Raw genomic sequence first — 7,212 nt, 5'->3', positions numbered from 1 at the left:
TGAGACATCATGACAGCTGTGCCGACCTGCTCTTTATTGACCTGTTGAACCTGTTTGTGTAAAGAGCAGGAGTCTTGTGTACCCCTGATTGTGTTATGTGTACTCTAGTGTGTTTGCAGCACTCGTCCTGCCTGGTTGATCAACTCGACACAGAAACAAAACCCACTGCCGTCGTGTCTGTGGGTTTCTGAGCTCTCTTGTCTTGTTTGCAAACTTTTCTTCTGTGTTTATTTTACTTTGTTAAATAAAACGTGGTTGCCGGGGCAACGGAGCTGCAGTAGTTGTAGCCGGAGCGGGTCTGACCTCCAGCAGGTCAACAGGCGGCTTTTTTAATCTAATCTGCGAGAAAAAACAGAAACTTAAGAAACTTGAGTCTAAAAAGCGCTGGCTGGAGTATTTTGTGGAAGAAACGGTGACTCGCAGGCTGTGGGACAGGACTATCAGGGACACATCAGCGCTGGAAACCAGCCTCACACCGCTGGGCTCACTGCACCATGAGCGAGTCCGTCGGCACCTCCTCCTGCTGGGGTGTGTTACCTGGGCTGCTGTCTGTGTGGAGTCTGCATGCTCTGCCTGTGTTCTCATGGGTCCTGTTCATGGGGTGCTGTCTGTGTGGAGTCTGCATGCTCTGCCCCTGTTCTCATGGGTCCTGTTCCTGGGGTGCTGTCTGTGTGGAGTCTGCATGCTCTGCCCCTGTTCTCATGGGTTCAGTTTCCTGGGGTGCTGTCTGTGTGGAGTCTGCATGCTCTGCCTGTGTTCTCATGGGTCCTGTTCATGGGGTGCTGTCTGTGTGGAGTCTGCATGCTCTGCCCCGTTGTCATGGGTCTGGTTTCCTGGGGTGCTGTCTGTGTGGAGTCTGCATGCTCTTCCCCTGTTCTCATGGGTCTGGTGTCCTGGGGTGCTGTCTGTGTGGAGTCTGCATGCTCTGCCCCTGTTCTCATGGGTCTGGTTTCCTGGGGTGCTGTCTGTATGGAGTCTGCATACTCTGCCCCTGTTCTCATGGGTCTGGTTCCTGGGGTGCTGTCTGTGTGGAGTCTGCATGCTCTGCCCCTGTTCTCATGGGTCTGGTTCCTGGGGTGCTGTCTGTGTGGAGCTGATTAAAACAGTGACCTCCTTCCTCTACAGATTTTTTTTTTATTCCGGTGGGATCATCTGCAGACTTGATTCCTTTCACAGCAGTAGATACACAGTTGTTAGCATAGGAGGAGTAAAGAAGAGGTGACAGCAGTGCTGGGGACCCTGGTATCTCTTCCACTGAGGACCCTCTGGCACAACCAGAGGTGTGAAATTGCCTCCATTCTTTGTAAATTTAAAGGTTTCTCTGGACTGCAGTCCCCTCCCGCTTTGCTTTGGATATGCTTTGCTGTTCTCTACAACAGAAGACCCTTTGTTTGGAAGGAATGGGAAGCTAAAAGCAGAGTCACAATCTCTGATGCATCTAATCAAAACAGTAAGTTCTTTAAAACAACTAAAAAAAACTGTCATAAAGTAAAAACGAATTTGCAAGTCAAGGTGCACCACTTAAACCCCCAGGAAAACAAAATCCCCACCTGATCGTATCCCAGTTGAGGAGAAAGCCAGGGCTGCAATGCCAACCACTCCGTCACTCCAGGTGTCCCGACACACGAGTAAAAACCTTTCCTGTTCATCACCTGTCAGGTTTCAAGTCAGAAGGATGGGCGTCTCCAGGCCGGTCTCTGCAGCTGAGGCTCTGAGGAGCTCCTGACAGAATTTAGTGGAGCTTCGCTTTCAACACCACTGTGGTCAGTAAAGGTTTAATATTCTTAAATACTGAGAGCTGGAGTTTCCCTGAATGTTATCTGATCACAGCAGCCATGTTTCATTCACACCAGAACTCACAACACACACTAACAGTGCAAGTTAACGTGACCGTAAAAATACGCATTGTATTACATAATATATTTGTAAAGCAGCCCGAAGGTGCCGATTTCACAGGCATCTGTCTAATGTGCTGTAGAGTGGGCCTGCTGGACAATGGGTGGACGAGTCGCCCCTTCCTGCAGATGCAGTACTTTGACACCAGAGGAGTGAAAACATTTGTAGAAAAGTCATTTTCAGATGCGTTGTGTTTTCTTGAGAGAGGGAGTCTTCATTATCCCCGAGGTGGACGTGTTTCACGGCAGCAGGCAATATATAGAAAAGCACACAAACTAACAACACACAGGCACATGCCCAAGAGTCATCTGTTGAGAGACAGACTCACTGTTCCTCAGGCTGGGACAGAAGATCACACACTGTATTATTATTATTGAGAGACAGGCTCACTGTCTGTTCCTCAGGCTGGGACAGTAGATCACACACTGGATTATTATTATTGAGAGACAGGCTCACTGTCTGTTCCTCAGGCTGGGACAGGAGATCACACACTGTATTATTATTATTATTATTATTGTTATTATTGTTATTATTATTATTGAGAGACAGGCTCACTGTCTGTTCCTCAGGCTGGGACAGGAGATCACACACTGTATTATTATTAGTGAGAGACAGGGTCACTGTTCCTTAGGCTGGGACAGGAGATCACACACTGTATTATTATTATTGAGAGACAGGCTCACTGTCTGTTCCTCAGGCTGGGACAGTAGATCACACACTGGATTATTATTATTGAAAGACAGGCTCACTGTCTGTTCCTCAGGCTGGGACAGGAGATCACACACTATTATTATTATTATTATTATTATTGTTTTTATTGTTATTATTGTTATTGAGAGACAGGCTCACTGTCTGTTCCTCAGGCTGAGACAGGAGATCACACACTGTATTATTATTATTGAGAGACAGGCTCACTGTTCCTCAGGCTGGGACAGGAGATCACACACTGTATTATTATTATTATTATTATTATTATTGAGAGACAGGCTCACTGTCTGTTCCTCAGGCTGGGGACAGGAGATCACACACTGTATTATTATTATTGAGAGACAGGCTCACTGTTCCTCAGGCTGGGACAGGAGATCACACACTGTATTATTTCTCTCCCAGCAGGACTCGACATTGTTCTGATTCTGACAGGTTTGCGATATGATCTGTTTTATTGGTGAATAATGTTCGTCTTGTTCCAGAATATTTCTCACCGTGCGGCAGAAAGTGTATCTCTCTTTCCTTTTTTTCTTTCGGCAATGGGAGCACAGCCTGTCCTCTCTGGACATTCGGGTCTTTGTCAGCCAGTTGCTCTGGCCTGATTGTGTTTTTGAACCTGTACTTGACAGGGTCTGTATCTCTTTGCTGTTTCTTAGTCTGGTCAAATATCCAGCTAGTGTTTATTGTGTGGATCGTCTGTTTAGAATTCTGTAGCATTCCAGTTTGGAGGATGTTTTTACTCTTTTGGATGGAGTATCTTCAGGCTGTTTGTCCCATTTAGTGTAATCATTTAGTGTAATCCCACACTTCACTGCAGTATAGGGTAAAGGGTTCGAGTGCACTTTTGAATATTCAGAGCCAATCGTATTTGGGGGACTGATGTTGTAGAGCCTCTTTTTACTGCCATGGAAAGCCCTGTGTGCCTTCTCCTTCAGTGACTTCACTGACAGGAAAACTCCCAGATGAACTGATTGTCCGTTAGAAGTATGTGTAGTAGGTTGTGTTTCAAAGTGTTGTTGTTCACTGTGAAGTTGTAACTGTTTTCCTGAGATCTGGATCTGTTCTGGGAACCAATGACTCTGGTCTCACGCAGAAGGGCTATCAGTGTCCAAGTCTGACAGTCCTGCTCCAGCAGTGCCAGGCTCTGCTGTTCTGGGTCCAGATGGGCTGGCATTGCCCAGGTGTGACAGTCCTGCTCCAGCAGTGCCAGGCTGTTCTGGGTTCAGATGGGCTGGCAGTGCCCAGGTGTGACAGTCCTGCTCCAGCAGTGCCAGGCTCTGCTGTTCTGGGTCCAGATTGACTGGCAGTGCCCAGGTGTGACAGTCCTGCTCCAGCAGTGCCAGGCTCTGCTGTTCTGGGTCCAGATGGGCCATCGGAGCCCAGGTGTGAATGTGATGGGATGTGTGGCGGTTTGGTAGGAAGCCAGTCTGACTCTAATGCAGGACATTGTGCTCAGTAAGGAGGGCCGGTTATCAGATATTCAAGATACGACAGAGTTCCTTCCCCAGATTACTGTTCACACTGAAGCCCCGGTACCTGTTGGGGTCGAGTCTGTCTCCATTCTTACAGACGGGCGTGATCAGTCCTTGATTCCTGGCCTCAGGGAAACAGCCGGCCGTCAGGACAAGGTTGAGGAGTTTGAGCAGGCTTTGGGTCAGGTGTTGTTGACTGTGTCTTGGCCACAGTTCTTTCATGGTCTGAGAGTTGTCTGTTTGTGTATGTGCTTATCTTCTTTAGGGTGTGCATGTAGTGTCAAACCATCTCACAGTATCTGAGGCGCAGTTCAGAGTGGTGTGGTGTTGTTTTAGTTCTGGTAGCTCTCTTCAGTTGTTTCTGCACTCTGTATCAAACCATTTGATATTGTTTCTGAGTGTGTTTCATATGAATTTAGTCATTTTGATTTTAAGGCTAGTTTCTCAAAAACATGGTTTAAATTTATGAACGATTTGTTGGTTTGATACAGAGCGTTTTGAAATGTAAGGGATCAAGTAATGGGTTTATTCCCTGCTATAAAGAGACGAAAGAAAACAATGTTTTGGCTGTGGAGCCTTCTTTGAGTTTTGAAATGTAGTTTATTTTGTTTGAAGTTTGTCTTTAGGGCTCTTTGGCATTCGTGGCTGTTTGGAGTCCATCTACGCCTGGTGCAGGTCATGCAGCTGGCTGGGCTGTGTCAGTGTGTCCCTGTGCTGCTGTGTTCTCTTGATCCGAGTGGGGCCTGACAGTGAAGGCACTCTTACAGCACAGTCCACCACACTGATGCCCAGAGCTGAGCTGAGCTGACAGTGAACTTACTTGGAGTAGTTTTGTTTGCACCAGGTGGCAAAATCTTCTCTAGTTGGCCCATCACCCTACACATCTGCCTGCAAGAAACTAATAACAGTTGTCTGCAAGTGTGTCTTACTTGACTGGTAATAACGTACAAATTGTATACTGAACAAAGAGAAAGGAAGACAATATAGATCCTCGGGAAGCATTTGTGCAAGAATGCAGCTTGAGACGAAGTATGGTTGACTCTAAGGCCCTGAGTTCTGTCTGTAAGGAAATCAGCAACCCAACTGACAAGATTAAGAGCAGCACCAAAATTAGACAGTGTGGTTGCCAGTAAATATGGTTGCAATACTATGATTTAATTATCTACTTTATAATTTAATTCATCTTTAGTGTCCTGAAGCTAATTTGTTGTTTTCATCAAAACCTTAAACATAAAACATACATGACAATAATAAAATACAACAATGGTACATTACCATAATGCATAATATCATAAGATTAAAATTAAATCAGACATTAGCTTGTAAAAAGTTCATAACAGTAATTGGATTCCTGCAAGCAATATTTTAATTGTTCAACATCTGAAAGCTTTTAGGTATAAAAGAAGGATCTTCTAGATAGATAGATAGATACTTTATTGATCCCGTGAGGGAAATTGCAGTGCAACAGCAGCTTAACACACACAACACAGCCACAGTGTAACGAATTATATACTAATAGTACAATACATACAATCCAATACAAGAGTTACTCACAGTCCGGACACACAAAGAACAGACTAGAACAGAACAGTACACAGAAAATCGTATCACACGTATGAATATAAATATAGATGTAACCATAGATATAAATATAAATATAAATGTATTGCACAGGTCCCTGGCATATATTGCACAAAAGTGGTTGTAAACGGGAAAAAGAAAAAGAAAAAGAAAGAGAACAGATGTAGCAGTATATGTGTATATGCGTTTAGTCCAGAAACAGGTCACTGTCGCTGTTGCCTCTGCCAAGACGCAAGGTGGATGCGTTGTACAGTCTTGTTGTGAGATTAAGATGTCGCTCTGTTGTATATTTTGAGAATATTGCAAATACCACCAGACAATGTAACATTTTCTCATAATTCATCCATCATGAAACTTAAAATAGTTTTCAAACCCACAGTGCACAGGCTTCATTTTCCATAATTCATCACATCTTCCCGTAAAGAAAAGCGCGATATAAGTGAAAGCAATTATTATGAATTCAATAGAAGCAGTAGGAGAAGTGCCCCCTCTGTTGGCCGATCCGTGGAATTAAACTGGAAAAATACATTTTGATTCTTACAGAAATAGTGCAATGGCTCCACCTTGTGGCCATTAAGCAAAATTTCACCTTCAAAACTTTTTAAATTGAAAATACCGTTAACAGAATGTAAGTTTAATAGTTTTTAGTTCTTAAATTTTATTTATTAATAGTTCATTTTAAAAAATATTCAGCATTATCGAACACAATACAAACAAGAGTACAGATAACATTTCAAGAGAAAAGCATCACAGGGGTACATATTATAAAATAAATACAAATTATAAAAAGGTGAAACAAATTGAAGTCTGCACCGCTTTCATATTTTTACAATTTGGAACAGTCTGCAGATTCTGCTTTACATCCATATTAAAATGCTCAAACATAGGATTTTTCCCAGACTATTTCATTTTGTGTACATGATAATGTGCCATTCTAATAAAGTTACAAACGATATTTTTGTATCGTTTTCGATGGGGCTGAGATTGAACATGCCATCTATTTCTTCAAAGCAAATATAAATATTGGTCTATTTTTTAATATAATTTGCAACTTAGTCCAGAAAGGTTTTACCATGGGACATAACCAAAATAAATATGGAAAAGTTACTAATGTCACAATAAAACACATATATCACTTATCTCAATTTTAAATCGCTGGACAACAAGGGTCTCAACTGGGTAAATATGATTAATTATTTTGTATGAAACCTCCTTAACCTTATTAGTTATACAATATTTATTCGGCAGCATCCACATTTGCTTTTCCAATCAACCCATTTTACAAATGAGGAATTCCAATATACTGTAACAGCGAGGATATTGTCATCTTGCAACAGAGATCTTAATTTACTACATCCACAAATATTCATATAATTGTTTAGTCTCCAAGTAACGCTCCTAGATTTTTTTCAAGACTAACTATGAGCTGGACTTTAGTTTGTAAAAATACTCACCTAATTGTTAGAATTGAGGAGAAGCTTACGGGGATCTTTAAAACTTATAAACATGTAGCCCGTTAACTATGTTGAATTACAAAGTGTCTATTTCTGCTCAT

At 42.7% G+C, this 7,212-nt stretch overlaps 1 long non-coding RNA gene across 1 annotated transcript in view; it reads left to right on the top strand.

Annotated features, from left to right (window-relative positions):
- The first annotated feature begins 1,022 nt into the window (after positions 1–1,022).
- Positions 1,023–7,212, top strand: part of LOC148654187 (uncharacterized) — a 29,105-nt gene continuing 22,915 nt past the window's right edge. Inside the window, exons 1-2 of the long non-coding RNA XR_015941412.1 lie at positions 1,023–1,450; positions 1,660–1,763. This is a non-coding gene — a long non-coding RNA (uncharacterized LOC148654187). The remainder of the gene's footprint in view (positions 1,451–1,659; positions 1,764–7,212) is intronic.

This window comes from Lepisosteus platostomus, chromosome 9, assembly GCF_059453375.1.
Source record: "Lepisosteus platostomus isolate fLepPlt1 chromosome 9, fLepPlt1.hap1, whole genome shotgun sequence".
Lineage (NCBI taxonomy): Eukaryota > Metazoa > Chordata > Actinopteri > Semionotiformes > Lepisosteidae > Lepisosteus > Lepisosteus platostomus.
The sequence above is the reverse complement of the archived record's forward strand: the minus strand, read 5'-3'. Positions and strand labels throughout refer to the sequence as shown.